This window comes from Macrobrachium rosenbergii, chromosome 41 (assembly GCF_040412425.1).
Source record: "Macrobrachium rosenbergii isolate ZJJX-2024 chromosome 41, ASM4041242v1, whole genome shotgun sequence".
NCBI lineage: Eukaryota > Metazoa > Arthropoda > Malacostraca > Decapoda > Palaemonidae > Macrobrachium > Macrobrachium rosenbergii.
This window is the reverse complement of record NC_089781.1, coordinates 28,492,361-28,512,896: the sequence shown is the minus strand read 5'-3', so window position 1 is coordinate 28,512,896 and position 20,536 is coordinate 28,492,361. Positions and strand designations below refer to the sequence as shown.

Here is a 20,536-nt window from a genome sequence, read left to right as displayed (position 1 = left end):
CACAATGATGAGCTTAAGTTCTATATGGAGGCTGGGAAGGAATTGAACTGACGAGGCAAGCCCTGAGGGAGTGGGTCCAAGAGAGGCTAAACTCTGCCAAGGAAGAAAGAGAGACAGAGAGAATAGCTCGGGAGAAAAGGGAAGAGAAAGAAGAGAAAGAAAGGGAGGAGAAGGAGAAAGAGAGAATAGCTCAGGAGAAAAGGGGAGAGAAAGAAAGGCAGGAGAAGGAGAAAGAAATGGGAGAAAGAGAAAGAAAGGCAGGAACGAGAGAGAGAGAGAGAGAGAGAGAGAGAGAGAGAGAGAGAGAGAGAGAGAGAGAGAGAGAGAGAGAATATCACCTTGCAATGGCAGCCCAAGGTGTGCGCAACACATCAACGCCCTCTCCACATTCGACCCTCAGCAGTGTCAGGTCCCTCCTTAAAGCTGAGCCTGAAGCTTGGCTTGACCATGCCCAAAGGGTCCTGGAAACCCGTAAGCCCTCTCCCAAGAAAGTGTGTCTGATCCTAGGAAAGGACCTTGAAGGGAAAGGTGCCATGGCATTCAATGCCCTCCAACCAGCAGACCAAGGAGATCTCACCCTTGTCCACCAAGCCATCATAAAAGCTTTTGAAATAACCCCCAACTGTTGGAAGAAAAGATGGAGAAATATGCCCAAAGAATCAGGCCAAACCTGGTCAGAATGGACCTTCAAAAAGACCCAGGCCTTAAAACAATGGCTAGAATCTCAACACCACTAGTGCAGAGGACAGCCTTGAACTCTTCCAGCCAGCTCTTGCCACTCACCTATGCAATATGGGGCCTAAGATGGTGGTCAAGTGCTGTCACTGGGCTGACACCTGGGACACCAATCATCCTCATCTTAATTCCCATGGACGAAAATTATATCCTTCCTTGCCTGCCTCAATCAACTCTCAACAACCTCCCAAGAATGGAAAACCCCAAAGAAACCAGTGTGTGGGTATTGCAAAATAGGGCACCCCACTGAAGAGTGCTGTTTCAAGGCTGAGAATCAGCCAGAAAATCCCTTAAAGTTCTCAAATGGGACAGTGCCCCACCAAGCCATGTCTGGCTCTGGGACTTAAAAGCAAAGGGCCTGCTCCCTCTAATAGGACAGTGCCAAGTAAAGTTTATGGGTACTCCGTCCAATGGGCAAAATGCCCTAATAAATCAAGTGCACCCGCCATTGCTTTGGCCATCACAAATTCTAAATCCTTAGGTCCTCCAGCCGAAGGTCCCATATACGTGGCACCTCCTCGAGGTAGCTACCCTGCACGCCAGGTCAAGGCACTGGATGACTCTGGTGTGCAAATTTCCCTCATAAGGAAAGACAAGGTTCCCTATGGAGCTAACATTAACCGACGTAGACTCATCACAAGTTTATGACATCCTCCTGGGACAAGTCCATCTAAATTACAACAATCCGGGGGTCCGAACCCTTCAAGTTATTCATTAGGCATGAGTAATTCTCACAAGCCTCCATTCATTCCACTGATGGTGCCACCTGAATACTCTATGCAGTGGCTACCTCCATCCAGGCAGATTTCAAAGCCCAGTCCTGTGTCAGGCCCTGCCCCAGTGCCAGTGCCTGAACTCAAGCAACTGCAACGACTTGGTGTAGAGCCTGTAGCAAATGCCCCTGCTCCAGCCATCAACGAGGCCGAACTGGGTGGCACTCCATTGTCGTCCTCCAGCTTGGTTCGACCAATTCCCCTACCAAGGAAAACCGTCAACCCAAAGGCAGGTCCACGGGAGAAAATCATGGCCGTAGATGACTCCAGATAGCCTAAAGAGAGCCACTGAGCTCCCTTTGGCACTAATGCCCATCTGGCACAGTGCCATCCCTTTATCCTACAAGGACCTCGGCACCTCTATCCAGAAGAGGGTGTCAGGTTTCTTCACCTGTTTATTTCCTTATAACTTTGTAATTTATTCTTTTCCTTTAACATTTTCCTTTCCTTATTTTGATCATTACTCATATTATTTTACACCTCACAAAGGCTCATATTTTACCTTGTTTCCAACTCTGCCAGTGCAGAGTGCAGTTGGCAGATATCCCAACTTTGTAAGTCCTATGTCTTCCCTTTCATGCCTATCAGAGCATGATACATTTTAATAAAACAATATATGCCAAAGCCATTAGGTATTACCATATGAATGAACCTAGCCATTTTCATAGGCTAAGGAATATAATTTCGGCATATTAATCATCATGTTCGCCCTAACAATTATTAATTACTTTGTATCTGTCATCTATTCTTGCACTATTCCTTTGTGATAAATCTCGAGTCCCAAACTCACAAAATTGTGTAAATTATACACAGTTATACTTCACGTATGTAGATGAGTGCCACAAGGCACCTATAAGGTTAGCGCCGTGTTATCGGTCTGTCTTATCAGTGACTCCCAAAGTGAGATACTCGCTCTTATCATTGTCTTTTCCTAGTAATTTGTAACCCCTGGCTTCCATAGCCCCTACTTCATACTGATACATCCTATGTACTTATAATGTATGCCTCCTGGCACCAGTGTTTATAGTGCCCCCAATGGCACTAGACCGCTGCTCTCAAGTATCGTGGCAACACCTAAGCAAGCCCACAAATAATTACATTGTACTGTCTCCTCAAGGTATATTAACCGCATGACCTTATGACAAAGTCTTTTACTAATAAGCATATGTAGTATTCTAAGTATAACAATATTAACCTCTTGATGTTAGCCATTTCAACCCGTCTAAGGGTGTAAATATCATCAAGGTTGGGGGAGGTGTCGAGAGTACCCTCTCAGATGCCATCTCACCAGTCAATAAGTCAAATGAAATAAGGAATACTCACGGAGTTCATTTATTTTAGTATGAATCACTGAAGACACAATTCGCCTCTATAAAACCTCTCTCTCACCACTGCCTTTGGAGTTCCTCGTTGGACTGGTCAGTACCGTTCTCGGTAGCACTCTGCTGGGCCTGCGTTCGATTCTCCGACCGGCCAATGAAGAATTGGAGGAATTTATTTCTGGTGATAGAAATTTATCTCACTATAATGTGGTTCGGATTCCACAATAAGCTGTAGGTCCCATTGCTAGGTAACCAATTGGTTCTTAGCCATGTAAAATAAGTCTAATCCTTCGGGCCAGCCCTCTCTAGGAGAGCTGTTAATCAGCTCAGTGGTCTGGTTAAACTAAGGTATACTTAACTTAACCACTGCCTTTGGGGGGAAACCACTTTAATCCCCTTGTGTTCGTGGGACTGTCAAAATTCCTTAAATTCCAGGTGCGGACCGGATCGGAGCTAATTGTCGCCCGAGGCAGGCCAGCTGGCAAATTGAACATGTGTGTTCCCCCATCTTGGAACTTGAGCCAAGCGTGCCCGCATTGCCATGTGGGCACGACGATCCCAACGCCACCTAGGAGGAGAAAAAACGTGATTCCAGGAAGTTATATAGGGTCTTGGAAAGACACGCTCACTCTCAGATTTGCTCGGAAGTTGATCCAGGACGGATGTCCTGTCCCTTGCTCCATTGACCTGACTAATTCTAACACGTGGCTGGCGGTAACCAGAGTGAAATGATTCCCTTGCCCTCCCTCTTGCTGGCCCCCATCAGACGAGGAATTTCATCTCTTCGTTAAGGTAAACTACTGGATTTAAGGTTATTTTCGTAAGTCACGTCCCTATTCGTCTCCAACTATTTATCTGCTTTTCTTTTCAATGGTATACTAGCCTACCTCCTTCAGACAACACCATTTTGCCCTTGCATTATTTCAGGAACGAACGAAATAACATTCTCGCGCTCAGGGTGGCATCAAGTAATGAAAAGGTCGGATCTTTGTTTACTGTGGTTGTGGTGCAGAAGCAATAAGTGTAAAGAAGCTGATCTGAAGTGGAGGGACTGAAGGGTCTTAGTATTCAAAAATATTTGCATCTGAAGGATCTGCGTCAGTTTTCGTTTCTGCAATTAAAGAATGAACGGGACAATGACTAACATACCCTTTCCTCTGGGGCAACCTTTGCTTGTTATATAGTGACATATATACAGTATATATATATATATATATATATATATATATATATATATATATATATATATATATATATATATATATATATATAAATATAAATATACATACATATATAGATATATATACATACATATATGTATATTGCTTGAAGTATTCACTTCTTCACAGCCCTCTATGCTAACTTTCAGAGAAACAACACTGAGAGACAGAAAGCATGTTAAGGAGTGGCTCCCTGTTAATTAAAATTTACCCATTAAATTTGTCAGGGTCCACTTTCACTCACTAAGCCTCTTCAAAGCTCTTGCCTTAATCTGTTTTATGACTCTTATTGGTAGAAAGACTCTTATTCCCAAACAGGAACACCGGCAGTAAACCGAGGTCATATAAACATGACAAAGGGTCATAAACACCAGCAGCAGCTAGAATACTGACCCCGTGACATGTCACTGAGTGGCCCTGGTCTCTGAGCTATATGCTCATCTCTCTTTGTCTGGCCGATCACTTTCACATCCGAATGCTACCTTAACGTACCACATGTAGAAAGTCCCACTCGTTTGAGAGACATTTATTCTGCAATCAAGGATCTTCGTTTAAGGAATAAGGTCCTGTGCGGTGGAGTGTTCAGTCATTCATCTTACTCTTATCTCATTTCGTTTTCCTTTTTCCCTTGCATAGTGCAAGACCCTGACATTGATGGTAATCATTTATCAGTGTTAAAGAATAATTTAAGGGGGCAAAACTTGACGTTAACTCCTTGAGCCTTCAACATTCCCTTGTAAAGATTGGGCTGTGTTTGGCTAACAAGTGATCATGTACCTTTCTCCAAACATTAGAGAAAGGGTGTGTGACTCGCTGTAGAATCATCTGTAACCACTGTGCCCCTACGTCCATCAATCAAGTTATTCCTGAGTGTAATTTCATTGTATTTTATCCCATATCAAGTGGCACTCTTAGCCTTTGTCAATTGTGTAATTCAACTTGAAAGTGCCAAGAGCCCAACGCATAAGGCTCCTTGTAATTTAGTTTTCTGATTTACGTAAATACACTTGATTAACTTAGACTTGGAATTCCTCTCCTGAATCCTTCCATTACTTGAAATATAATTCTCCTAGCATTCATTTCTTGCCCAAAAGTGTAGGTTCCCTGTTAGATGCGTCAACTTCAATGGTAAGAACTTGCAATATATATATATATATATATATATATATATATATATATATATATATATATATATATATATATATAATATATATATATATATATATATATATATATATATAATATATATATATATAAATAATATCCAAAAAGCTTGTGCTTGGATCTTAAGAGGGCTTTGTAGTGACAACATATATCCAAAAAAAGCATGAGAATTCTAGAAGTTACAGACACACACACACATTACAATTACATATGTCTCTGGTAAAAGTGACCAGTAGATTCTATATATATATATATATATATATATATATATATATATATATATATATATATATATATATATATATATATATATATATATATATATATATATATATATATATGTATATATGTATATATATATATATATATATATATATATATATATATATATATATATATATATATATATATATATATACAGGTTGACCATCACTAATCGAGCAATTAGTAGTCCGGAACAATCAGTAATCCGGCACAAATTTTGGCTAGAGTAATTTCTAATGTTTCCACTAATTTTCAAATTTCCCGGTCGCTCTTCTAACTCGCTCACCGGCTGCTTGATTTGGTGGCGCAGTGTGCTGCATCAACAAACTGGTAGCCTAGACTACATTATACTGAACTCTATTCACATATTGACAGTATTATACAGACATCAACATAATGAATGTGCATCTTTTTCATGGATCTTTTAAAAAGTTATGCTTTACTACATTGTTTCCAGTTGCGTATATTCTCATATTGCTTTTGTATTATAAATTGCGATCAATGTTTTGTTTTGGGAATCAATATCGCGGTGTTTATTTCGCCGCATTTGACTAAGTTCAAAGTGCTTTTCTTGCTTCTAGTTAGCATAAATGAATATGGATACTTTATTTATTTGGGATAAGGATATTTTTCGTTATACGAAGTGTTTTTAAGTCGAAATATAACAAATACGTCCCGTTGTGAAATTAATTTAGCAATTTTTTTTCGTTAATATATGACGTTTGCGGGAATCGCGGCTGGCCATTTTGGGGGCATATTTGTTTTGTGTAAAAAAAAAATCAAGATTCCGTTCGCTATTTTCTCTTGATTTCGTCATAATACGAGCTTTACGTATTTATCTTTTATCGGCGTGAAAACAGTGGTAATTTGTATTCTTTCATGCCCAGTAGTTTTGATTAAAATACATTCTCTCCAGTTTTATTTACGGTCAAGTTTCATCAATGTTGCCGAAGCACGATAATTTATAGTCATTAGCAGCTTGAACATTGTTTTCTCAGCTTCAGGTACAACTTGCAGCTTAAAGTTACTGTAGCAGTATATTTCCATGCCGATCTTTTCTCCAAAGCAAATAAGGGTATAGTGTAAAAAATATATCAGTCCTTTTGTACAATACTTAACGTTATTTGTAACATAACTACAGTAATTGTGCATTACCGTACGATGGTTGAAATACAAGCAAAACAGTTGTTATCCGATACGATAATTAGCAAAACAAGTTTCCCGTTCAGTTGTTTATGGCTGTACGCATTTACGCAAGAGTATAACGTTACTAACAATACTTTTATCATTCTTTCTTACTTTTTTTAACTAGCAGATGGAATAAAGAGATGGAGGAAAAGAAGGTGGTCTCTCTTGCTGCCTGCGCCTGCATGAAATCTAAAAATATTTCTTAAATATTTTTGTATCAGTATTAATTGCTAACCCCATCGTAAACTCGAAATATCGTAACTCCAGCACTACCTGTATTTGATAATTGTCTTTTGTTTATTAACCAACTTGTACTGATTTATGGGATATTTTAATTCTAAGATGATGTGCTTAGCTACTGGGTTTCATGTATTCTAGCCTAATAAATGGCTAATCCAGCAAAATGGCTAATCTGGCACCCTCCAGGTCCCAATGATGCCAGATTAGTGATGGTCAACCTGCATATATATATATATATATGTATATATACATATGTGTGTATATGTATATATATATATATATAAATATATGTGTATATGTATATGTATATATATATATATATATATATATATATAAATATATATATAAAATATATATATATATATATATATATATATATATATATATATATATATATATATAAAATATATTATATATTATATATTATATATATATATATATATATATATATACATATATATATATTATATATTATATATATATATATATGTGTATATATATATATATATATATATATATATTCTTATGCTGTGGTTTTCATAATGCAGTAATCTCCCCGTGTGTATGTGTGAGTTGTTGTATAACTATGATTTTGTGTTCAGATACGCGTATACCGTAAAAGAGTTAGCGTAGGTAAAATGATTACACCCTGTATGGGTTATAAAAAGGGACTTATGCATCGAGCTGAGAGAGACTGAGAGCCTTGTTCTTTGTATAGGGACGTAAGTTGTTAGTCCATATTCAAAACTTGCTGAGGCTATCACCTTCTCCATTAGCATACAAGGCATTCCATTGAGACTCGATCAAAACACTGTGGTTAGACCTACCACGTAGATAGACGCCCATACAGAAGAGTCGACACTCAGAGACCAAAAAGCGTTGTGAAAAGGAGCTGCATTTTTCCGCTCCGCGTCTCTCTCTCTCTCTCTCTCTCTCTCTCTCTCTCTCTCTCTCTCTCTCTCTCTCTCTCGCTCTCGGGATTTTACGAATGTCCTGTTTTAACGGAATTGATATTTAGGTAGACGATGGTCACTCATATCTTTAATTGTTTAATCCCTTAGTAAATGTGTCTGAGTTATCTGAACAGTGTATTTTATTAAGTGAGTGTGTAACGGCGCCTGGTTAAAGACACGAAGCATTTGGTACCAAGGTATTGTAATATAATTATTGGGTTTCTAGTGCACTAAGAAAAATATTTAGAGTGGTTATATGTAAAGATACCTTTTCACTTTTTTTGATATTTTTTTCGTGTTATATGTTTTATGCTTTATCTTTTGAAGAATTTTTCTTTTATGCATATATGTGATGTATTTGCTATTGCCTTAATTTTTTGCTTTACATTTTTTGATATTTAATCTTTTGCAGAGTATATTTCTGTGTCTTTTGTATCCACATTTTTACATGATTGATTTATTTGCCTTATTTTGTTTAACACTTGGGAATTGAAATCTTGTTAACAATTTAAATTCTTCTTTAATAAATTTTGATTAATTGATAAATTAATTTCTGATTTAATTTTGACATGATTAATTCAGATTTAATCCAATTTTCCAAGTAATAATAAATTTCCCTGAGACTGTTAATGTCATGTATAATCTTTGAATTTAGAAATAAATTTTTGTATTTAAAATATTATATCAGAGTTTCATTCATTGACCCACCAGTAATTTTGATTTGAATTAGAGATAGAGTGGTAAGTGAGATGTTTTCCTTCAAGTAATTGAAGTGAGCTCGAACCAGGGAAATGAAATAAATAGAAATATTTGAACTTTTATAATGTTAATGGAGTGATGCCCTTAGATTTTACCTCACACCTGTTTAACGAACTTTATCTGCTTTCTTTCATGATTGATAAGTTTTATAAGGGATCACTGTTGCCTTTAGATAAATCAGTCGTCTTGTATGTATGATGAGGGTTCAGGTGTCTGGCTTTTGTGAGGTAACTATTATTGTTGAATAAATGGTAAGTTTGGTAATCAAATATCAAGCACTTAGATACCAGGTTTGATTTAAAGAACAGACACTGGACACTCCGGGGTCACCATATATAAATGGTGCACTAGACTCCGGGACAAGCACTTAGATACCAGGTTTGATTTGAAGAACAGACACTGGACCATTTCCCCCATATATAAATGGTGCCTTAGACTCCGGGACAAGCACTTAGATATCAGGTTTGATTTGAAGAACAGACACTGGACACTTCGTCACATATATAAGTGGTGCCCAAGACCCTGGGAAAACAGATCACAAATATCACTCTGGTGTATACTGGTGGTGTTAGGGACATATCTTGTTAGGAGAGTGACCATATAGTTCTTTTATTTTATGAGGAGAGTGACCATATAATTGTTTTTGCAATTATGTTGAATTGTTGTAATATTGAGTTATTAGTTGAGTAATTGAAAAAATGGCTCTATTCGACATTCAGGAGTTTTTAGCAAACCCCCTCCATCAAGAGTTATCTGAAATCACTCTGACTAAAGCACAGTGGAGTGAGATAGCAGTCGCATGTGGTGGTCAGGTGTCTGCCAACATGGTAAAGGTACAAATAAAATTCATTGCAATCCAAGCATTGATGGACTCTGGTAAAATAGATGAGGAGCTCGGAGATGCTCAAGAATTGTTGAACGCAGCTGAGGCAGAACTTATAGATAAACATGGGCAAAAGAAAGAGAAAGTGATGCAGAAGCAGAGCTTAGACGTCTAGAAGCAGAAGCAAATTTGATTAAGCTGAAGATGCAGGCTGAAAGAGAGAAAAATGCAGGCTGAAAGAGAAAAGAAGACAGAGAAAAACGAGAAAGAAAAAGAAAGAGAAGAGAAAGCTGCTGAAGAATTAAGAAAAAATAGAAGAAGAAGAAAGAGAAATAGCTAGACACAAGAGAGATGGAAAGGTTAAAAGCTACAGCTGAATGCCTGTAACACCATCTAACCCTACTCAAGGTGATTTAGACCCTGTATTTGATGTAGTAAGAGTGCAGAAGTTAATTCCAAAGTTTACAGAAGCAGCTCCAGATGAGTTTTTTGATCACTTTGAAAAAGTGGCTGCAGGAATGGGATGGCCAGAGGATAAATGGTCAGTCTTGTTGCAGAGTGTTCTCATTGGTAAAGGACGAAGTGCCTATTTAGCCTTATCAGCTGATCAGTGTAAAGTACAAGGTACTTAAACACAATGTGCTACAAGTTTACCAGATGACCACTGAATATTATAATGAAACATTCAGATCTTTGAGAAAGGATGACCAGATAACTTTCTTGGATTATGCGTACAAAGTAAGATGATGTTTTAAACGATGGCTGGAGGCTGCTAAAGTTAAAACATTTGAAGATCTTGAAGAATTATTTGTTCTTGAACAATATCTTAGGGGAATTCCTGAACACATAAGAGCCTATCTGAGAGAGAGAGAGGTGAATAAACTTGACAAAGCTGCTACACTTAGCGAGGACTTTAACATCATAAGCAGCAGAAGGAACTATAATGTCAAGTACCAGAATCAACGCCCAGGTTTTAGGTCTCATCCAAATTTCAGGAGCAGATTTAATGGAAATCCTACAAGTGGCAATACCAAGTCAGTGCAGGGTAATATTCCTCAGCAACCTAATGTAAAATCCTCATATAATAATGTTGAAAGGCAATTACAGAAGCCTAATGTTGTCTGCTACAAGTGTGGAAGAGCAGGACACTTCAGTCGGGAGTGTCATCAGACACATTGGCAGTCCAAACCAGTTGGTCAAGTAGTAAGAAATGACCAGGTGAAACAGACTACAAAGAACAATGGGGAGGAGTCAAGCTCCAGTGAAGACTGAGACTAAACATGCTGAATGTTTAGCAACCAGTGGAAATGTAACTTCAAGCAGTGAGTGGCTGAGCAGTTTGGAGGCTTTTAAGCCATATATCTATGAGGGTATGCTGACAACTCCAGGAGGAAGTGTGCAGGTACCAGCCAAGGTGTTACGTGATACAGGGAGCAACCATAGTGTGGTAGTCCGTGGTGCTCACCCATAGTTGGAGGAGAATCTTACAGGAGATTCTGTTATTTTGAAGGGTATAGGAGGAGAAGAGGTAACTCCTATATGCCGCTTACACCTGGCATGTGAATTAGTGACAGGAGATGTTGATTTTGCTGTAAAGGACTCACTGGCTGTTGAAGGTGTACATGTTCTGTTGGGGAATGAAGTTGGTAGTGTGCCATTTGTTCCTTGTCCTATAGTGACAAATAAACCATTGAGATTAGTCCTACGGTAGATTTGGAGAAGAATAACCCCCACCTATTTCCTAGCTGTGTGACTACTAGGAGTATGAAGAGGACTATGCCTGCAAGTGAAGAGACTGAGGATTTACCCACTCCAGAAGGATCATTGAGCTTAGAAGAGTTGTTTCGGAGAAATGATACTTCCCCTAGTGCTGATCAAGAAGAGGTTTCCCAAGAAGAAGCTGTCGTCCCTGAAGAGACTCTGAGTAGTCAAGATGTTCCTGAGGATAACAGTGAAACTACAGTAGCTGAGTTAGCAGATATTGAGAGCTCAACCCTTGAAGTTGGAGGTGACCAGAGAGAAGCTAATGGAACTGCAGAAGAAGGATACATCATTAGCTGAGTTGTTTTTCAGAGTTGTTGATCAAGAAGAGATGCAACAGACTCCTACCTGTTATTATCTGAAGGAAGGTTTGCTGATGAGGAAGCATAGACCTGCAGATATACCAGGAGATGCTGAATGGGGCGAATATCATCAAATTTTGATCCCACGTCCATTGAGGAAGCAAGTAGTAGCAGTAGCTCATGAGTCTGGACATATGGGAATCAGGAAGACTGTGGAGATGACCATGAAATATTTTTTCTGGCCTGGACTTCACAAAGATGTTAGCAAGTTCTGTCGGGAGTGTCATACCTGCCAGATAGCTGGAAAGCCAAATGAGACCATTCAGAAAGCCCCCCCTACAACCTATAGAAGTTAGAGGAGAACCCTTTAGCTAGGTGATTATAGATATGGTTGGACCACTGCCGAAGACGAAGAAGGGTCATGAGTATCTGTTAACATTGATGTGTCCTGTGACAAGATATCCTGAGGCAATCCCTGTTAGAAACATATCTGCAAAGGTAGTTGCTGAGAAACTAGTGGAGTTTTCTCAAAGTTTGGGATACCTGAAATTGTACAAAGTGATAGAGGAACCAATTTTACTTCCAAACTGTTTCAGGATGTGATGAACTTGTTAGGGAGTGAAACAACAGTTGTCCACTGCATATCACCCAGAGACTCAAGGAGCCTTGGAAAGGTTTCACCAGACATCGAAAAGTATGCTGACTAAGTATTGTTCTGAGTCAGGCAGAGACTGGGATGTTGGTGTACAATTGATGGTATTTGAAATTAGGAATGCTTATCAAGAAAGCATGGGTTGTTCACCTAACGAGATGATTTTTGGTAGAGAAGTGAGAGGACCGTTGAAAATTCTTGCAGAAAATTGGGAAGAAAATCAAGTGGAAGTCCAAGGAGAGTATGTAAAGAACTTGAGGAAAAGATTGGAAGAGATTAGAAAATTCTCTTTAGAAAATCTGAAACTAAGTCAAGAGAAAATGAAAAGGAGATATGATAAGAAGACTAAGCTAAGAAATTTTAGTGTTGGTCAACAAGTGTTAGTGTTTCTACCTGTCAAGAGATTTCCCCTTTCCAACAAGTTTCAAGGTCCTTACAAGATAATTGAGAGGTTAAGTGACAGAACTTATGTAATTGAAACACCAGAAAGACGAAGACGAAAAAGGAAGATACATGTAAACCTCTTGAAACCTTACTTCTCAGAAACCAAAATGGAAACTGTGTCCAATAACCCAGACGACTTCAACTACAGAAGACGACGATGGATATGAATTGGGAGCTGAAAGCAAGATGAATAATTCTTCAATTTTGGAAAATTTGGAGGATAAACTGAAACATCTGAGTGTTCAGCAAGGTGGTGAGTTGTGTGAAGTGATTAGAAGCTTCACAGAACTATTTGCAGATGTACCTAGGCGTACTGATCTGATCAAGCATGAGATCAAGATCCAAGATGATGGCAGACCATTCAAGCAGAGAGCTTATCGCCTGTCAACTTATCATCGAGATGTTTTGAAGAAAGAAGTTGAAAATTTGTTGCAGCATGGATTAGCAGAACCCAGTTCAAGTCACTACAGTTCTCCATGTGTGTTAGTGAAGAAACCTGATGGCTCATTTAGGATGTGTACTGATTATAGGAAACTGAATTCCATCAGTGTGGCTGACAACTATCCCTTGCCTCTTATAGATCAGTTACTTGATAATGTTGGGCAAGCCAAGTTTGTCTCCAAGATAGACTTGTGGAAGGGATACTATCAAATTCCCTTAGATGAGAATGCTAAGTTGTTGTCAGCTTTTATTACTCCTTTTGGACTGTACCAGTATACTGTTCTGCCATTTGGTCTGATGAATGCACCTGCAACGTTTCAGCGAGTGATGGATCAACTGCTAGGGTCCATAGAAGGAGTAGGTGTATATTTGGATGACATAGTCATTTACTCTACAACATGGGAAGAACATCTGAAGATCCTGAGGAAAGTTTTCAAGAAACTAAGGGAAGCAGGACTAACAGTCAACCTAGAGAAGAGTGAGTTCGGGAAGGCAACTGTGCAGTATCTTGGGTTTGAAGTTGGGAAAGGCCTTTTCGCTCCAGTTAATGCTAATGTAGAGGGTATCCGTAAGGCTACCCCACCTACTACGAAAAAAACAGCTACAGAGATTTTTGGGCATGGCAGGATTCTATCGACGTTTCTGCCCAAATTTCTCAGCTGTAGTAGCCCCTTTAACAGACTTAACTAGTCCCAAAGCTAAGTTTGTTTGGACTACAGAATGTCAAGAATCCTTTGAGAAGGTAAAAAATATTTTAACCTCAAGACCAGTACTTCAAGCTCCAGACTTCAATAAGAAAGTTGATGCCTCTGACTGTGGAATTGGAGCTGTACTACTTCAAGAAGATGAAAGTGAACTTTTGCATCCCGTATGTTTCGTGTCTTCGAAACTGAAAAAGCATCAGAAAGTGTATTCCATGATCGAAAAAGAAACTCTAGCCTTAATCACAGCATTGAAAAGGTTTGAAGTGTATGTGAACAGACCTAGGAATGAAGAGATTTTAGTGCTGTCTGATCACAATCCGCTCACGTTCTTACAGCGGATCAAATCACAACCAGAGACTCACTCCAGTGGTCTCTGTGCTTGCAACCCTATAATATTAAGGTACAGCATATCTCGGGTAAGAACAATGTGGTTGCTGATTACTTATCCACGTTGTGAATCGTTGGATTCAACCCCAGGATAACCAATCTTCTTGGGGGAGGAGTCTTATACTGTGGTTTTCATAATGCAGTAATCTCCCCGTGTATATGTGTGAGTTGTTGTATAACTATGATTTTGTGTTCAGATACGCGTATACCGTAAAAGAGAGTTAGCGTAGGTAAAATGATTACACCCTGTATGGGTTATAAAGGACTTATGCATCGAGCTGAGAGAGACTGAGAGCCTTGTTCTTTGTATAGGGACGTAAGTTGTTAGTCCATATTCAAAACTTGCTGAGGCTATCACCTTCTCCATTAGCGTGCAAGGCATTCCATTGGGACTCGATCAAAACACTGTGGTTAGACCTACCACGTAGATAGACGCCCATACAGAGGAGTCGACACTCAGAGACCAAAAATTTAAAACATTGTGAAAGGAGCTGCATTTTTCTTTCGCTCCGCGTCTCTCTCTCTCTCTCTCTCTCTCTCTCTCTCTCTCTCTCTCTCTCTTTTACGAATGTCCTGTTTTAACGTAATTGATATTTAGGTAGACGATGGTCACTCATATCTTTATTTGTTTAATCCCTTAGTAAATGTGTCTCACTTATCTGAACAGTGTATTTTATTAAGTGTGTGTAACGGCGCCTGGTTAAAGACACGAAGCATTTTAGTACCAAGGTATTGTAATATAATTATTGTGGGTTTCTAGTGCACTAAGAAAAATATTTAAGTGGTTTATATGTAAAGATACCTTTTCACTTTTTTATATATTTTTTCGTGTTATATGTTTTATGCTTTATCTTTTGAAGAATTTTTCTTTTATGCATAAATGTAATGTATTTGCTATTGCCTTAATTTTTGCTTTACATTTTGATATTTAATCTTTTGCAGAGTATATTTCTGTGTCTTTTGTATCCACATTTTTACATGATTGATTTATTTGCCTTATTTTGTTTAACACTTGGGAATTGAAATCTTGTTAACAATTTAAATTCTTCTTTAATAAATTTTGATTAATTGATAAATTAATTTCTGATTTAATTTTGACTGATGATTAATTCAGATTTAATCCAATTTTCAAGTAATAATAAATTTCCTGAGACTGTTAATGTCATGTATAATCTTTGAATTTAGAAATAAATTTTTGTATTTAAAATATTATATCAGAGTTTCATTCATTGACCCACCAGTAATTTTGATTTGAATTAGAGATAGAGTGGTAAGTGAGATGTTTTCCTTCAAGTAATTGAAGTGAGCTCGAACCAGGGAAATGAAATAAATAAAAATATTTGAACTTTTATAATGTTAATGGAGTGATGCCCTTAGATTTTACCTCACACCTGTTTAACGAACTTTATCTGCTTTCTTTCATGATCGATGAGTTTTATATGGGATCACTGTTGCCTTTAGAGAAATCAGTCGTCTTGTATGTGTGATGAGGGTTCAGGTGTCTGGCTTTTGTGAGGTAACTATTATTGTTGAATAAATGGTAAGTTTGGTAATCAAATATCAAGCACTTAGATACCAGGTTTGATTTAAAGAACAGACACTGGACACTCCGGGGTCACCATATATAAATGGTGCTCTAGACTCTGGGACAAGCACTTAGATACCAGGTTTGATTTGAAGAACAGACACTGGACCATTTCCCCCATATATAAATGGTGCCTTAGACTCCGGGACAAGCACTTAGATATCAGGTTTGATTTGAAGAACAGACACTGGACACTTCGTCACAATATATATATATATATATATATATATATATATATATATATATATATATATATATATATATATATATATATATATATATATAAGTGACAAGTAGATTCTACATATATATATGTAATTATATATATATATATATATATATATATATATATATATATATATATATATATATATATATATATATATATATATATAAATTACATATATATATGTAGAATCGACTGGTCAGATATCTATATATATATATATATATATATATATATATATATATATATATATATATATATATATATATATATATATATATATATGTATATGTAATTTTGTAATAGCCACAACGTCCTCTTAACTTCTCAAATTCCTCATGCTTTTTGGATATGCTTGTCATTAAAAAAAGCCTTAAGATCCAAGCGCAAGAAAATGAAGAGACTGTGATGCCCGGTCGCTGGAAACGAACCGCGTCACCATAATCACAAGGAGGTCACGTTGCCAACCTGACCACGAGAGTCACCATAATCACAAGGAGGTCACGTTGCCGACCTGACCACGAGAAGGATAATAGAGGTAATAGACTTTTATCCTTCTCGTGGTCAGATCGGCAACGTGACCTCATTGTGATTATGGTGAAGCAGGTTCGTTTCCCACGACCAGGCATCACAGTCTCTTCAATTTCTTGTGCTTGGATCTTACAGCTTTGCAGTGACAAGCATATCCAAAAAAGCATGAAGAATTTGAGAAGTTAAGAGGGCATTGTGGCTATTACAATTACATATACATAAACATGATATATATATACATATATATATATATATATATATATATATATATATATATATATATATATCATATATGTATGTAATTCTAATAGCCACAATGCCCTCTTAACTTCTCAATTCTTCTTTTTTTTTTTTTTGGATATGCTTGTAACTACTGGTACTGTCCATCCAAAGGCAAGAAATTGAAGAGACTTGTGATTGCGACCGGCAATCACAAGTCTCTTCAATTTCTTGCCTGGTAAAAGTGACCAGTAGATTCTACATATATATATATATATATATATATATATATATATATATATATATATATATATATATATATATATATATATATATATATATATATATATATATATATATATATATATATATATATATATATATATATATATAATATATATATATATATATATATATATATATATATAAATATATATATATATATATATATATATATATATATATACATACATAATGTGTATATATATATATATTGTCACAAAAGCATTCAAGTACCTAGTTATTACAGCCTAATCACAGATTTCAAAAATTTACCTCACTTCAGCCAGATACCTGAACTCTCATAACAATTAAAATTACGACTCAGTACTCTAAAGGTAACAGTGATCCCTTAAAAAGCTAATTAATCATGTGAAAAATTGAACTAAGTTTATCAAAACAAGTGTGAGGTATCAGTAATAAACAAGAAATAAACAAGAAATACACTAAAGTAAAAGGGCATCACTCCATCAAAGAACTTTAACTGTTTCCCTGGTCTAAGCTCACTTCAGCAAAACTAAAGGAACAAAACATGTTTATCACTTTGCCTTATGAACACAATTAATCCTATTGTTCGGCTCCTTCCTCCTTTCTTTGTCACAACTTTTGTCATTCATTCCAGTCCCATTCTTTTTTTGAATTTTAGAACCCACTCAACCAAGTCAGGTTCATTATAATATATATATATATATATATATATATATATATATATATATATATATATATATATATATATATATATATATATATATATATATATATATATATATATATATATATATATATATATATATATAATGTAAATTTTCAGCTCTTTTTATGGCAAATTCCTGTATGTGTGCATAATGTATGTACATAATACATTATTGTGAGCTTATTTTGAATTCCAGAATACATTCTTTTCCATTAATAAAATTTCGTTCATTTCCCTACTTTTATTGTACCCTTTATCGTTATTGGTAAATTTATTTGCAAACTTTACTTGAAAATATAAATGCAAATTTTAGGTAAAACATAGAAATCACGAGAGGGAGCACATGTCTATTCATTTGGTTATACTGTAAATTTCAGGGCATATTTCTTATATGCCGAAATAGTTTTAGTACAAAAACCATTTATTCTTTTTTATTAATATAATTTTTTTATGAAAAAAGCTTTGCACTGATATCATATACTATTTTTATAGGTTATGAAGAAAACTTTATAAATTTTTGCTATTTTTCCATAAAAAAAATTTATAGTTTTCTTCATAACCTATAAAAAATAGTATATGCTACCTATAAAAAATAGTAGGCTATATGCTATCAGTGCAAAGTTTTTTCATAACTTATAAAAATAAATGCCCTAAAGAGGTTAGGATGGTAAGGTCTGGTTACTAAGGTCAGGCAGGGTATTCTAGGAAAGGTTAGGTTAGTTCCCTTCGTTCAACACTCGCCCCAAAGTATTCCTCTTAAACTATAAAAAAATAAAAAAAATAGGATAATGTTCGTTTCCAGTCCGAACATCCCTATTCGATTTTTATTATATCTTCCGAATCTTCATAAAAAATTACAGACATTCTATATACATAATTCTTGCAAACTAATATTTATCGCAATAAAAAATCAAATACATGTAAATGATTTAGGGTATTTTGTAAGTTTCAATTTTGCGAAATGTACTTAAGGACATTTGAAGGGGCATTTGATCCCCCAGGGGCTAGTACTACACAAGCCGAAACAGTGTAGATGAATCACTGTTTCACCGTGTTTAGTACTAGTCCTCATGTGGAATTGGAGTTCAGACTGGTAACAAACTTTCCTAAAAATATTGGTAAATTTTTACAACAGTATCAACTCCATTTTTCTAAAGTAATTATGTATTTTCATGTGTGTTTTAATGTGTTCTGAATGGTTATGATAGTAATACATTGGGGATAAGAGTTGTTTTTGAGTTACTAGCCTATACACCCCAACAAGGTTAGGGACCCTTTGGGAATGGGGGTTTTGGGTGGGGTAAATCACCATCGACACAAAACAGCATTTGAATTAATGACTAAAATGAGGTAAATCATAGCATACCTAACAAGCCATAGTCAGGCAATGTAGGCAAGTGTAATGTAGCCTAACATCCCTTAACCGCGAGGGGGGTGGATGGAGCGCCGCGCCTTACCGCATTTATAAGGATTCTTGGCAGGCATGTATATACTGGCAAGAGGTAATGTTGATGCATTGCTAGCTGACAGGGGTTACAGATGTTACAATATTTTAAAAAATTATAAATTTACCTTATTTGGATGGACACAAATTTTTTGATGGGTTATATCCAGAACAAGATGGTTGTGGCTTATCTACAGTGTCATCGTCATCGTCATCAGAAAATGATTCCCTAGGTGGTGATGGTGGCTGAGTGTCACTTAAAGGTGGATATAATTTAGCAGCTTCAAGCAAAAATTGGTGTAAAACTGAACTGCACTGCTGCAGGTACCACTCCATGTTGTCTTTAAAAATCAATGCATCGTGTTTCATTTTCAAAGAAATCGTGAATTAAGCGAAAATAATCAAAGTTACAAGATGAACACAGACTGGACATAACCTCACTCTATGCCAGACTTCAACCAAATGACAAGCGAAAATGTCTGACACCTGTAAGATTTTCACCAGGTCACGTGACTCCTAGACAACACGTAACTACCCACAATGCAATTTTAAGGGGAAAAAATTCGCATCAGAACCACAATGCAGTTCTAAACAAAAACAAATTCGCATCAGAGCACAAACTGTGTCCGTGTTAAACAAAACACTTAGAAATTTTTCGAGGATGGGGATTATATAAACATTCATATCTCGAATATGGTGAATTTCCCCAAAAAGTGTTCTGAGACAAAGTTGAATTATTTTTTATGCAAAATACATCTATAATACTATAATTATTATAGAATGAGTTGGAACTATTGTAAAATAATACCAAAATATATGCTATCAATATAAAGTTTTCCTCATAACCTATATAAGCTATCAATGTGCATGTTTTCCGTTCTGATACTGAAGAGGCAAATAAACAAACATCTGCGAGGATAAAGTAAACAAAAACCAAAGCTGAACACCCAAGCCTATACAAGTCACGAGTCAGACGACAACTCACTGCAGTAAAGTCAAGCTTACTAGTCTTATATAATTATCATCATTATCATAAAAATAAGTAATCATGAGGTACATACTGGGCAACAAATCACTTAAGGAAATTCAAGCCTACCTAGATCTGGAAGTTCTTGCATTGTTGATATCCCAGGCGAGAGCTTCCCGCTTGTTTGGGTCCCTCTTCGTAACCCAAGTAGCAGACACAATCGGTGAAATTTTTCCCTCATAAGGACGGGCTTTTTCTTACTTTCTGGCATTATAATTGCAAAAATGAGATGAGTAACGTCGCGTCACAAAGCACAAGGACGTTGCTTGAACCAGAACCACAATAACAAGCTACTTCACAAATCGAGGTGGGTTATGGGTATTGGGTAAAAACTGACGGTCTGTTGGGAACTGTTACCTACACTTACATAATTTTATATTTCTGGAAATACATGGTAAA

The 20,536-nt window shown here is 36.5% G+C and overlaps 1 protein-coding gene across 1 annotated transcript in view; it reads right to left on the bottom strand.

The window, feature by feature from the left end:
* LOC136826774 (C-type lectin domain family 4 member F-like) overlaps nucleotides 1-20,281 on the bottom strand; it is a 165,011-nt gene extending 144,730 nt beyond the window's left edge. Inside the window, exon 1 of the mRNA XM_067084203.1 lies at nucleotides 20,207-20,281. The gene's annotated coding sequence lies outside the window, so the exon portion shown is untranslated. The remainder of the gene's footprint in view (nucleotides 1-20,206) is intronic.
* Between the last annotated feature and the right edge of the window lie 255 nt (nucleotides 20,282-20,536).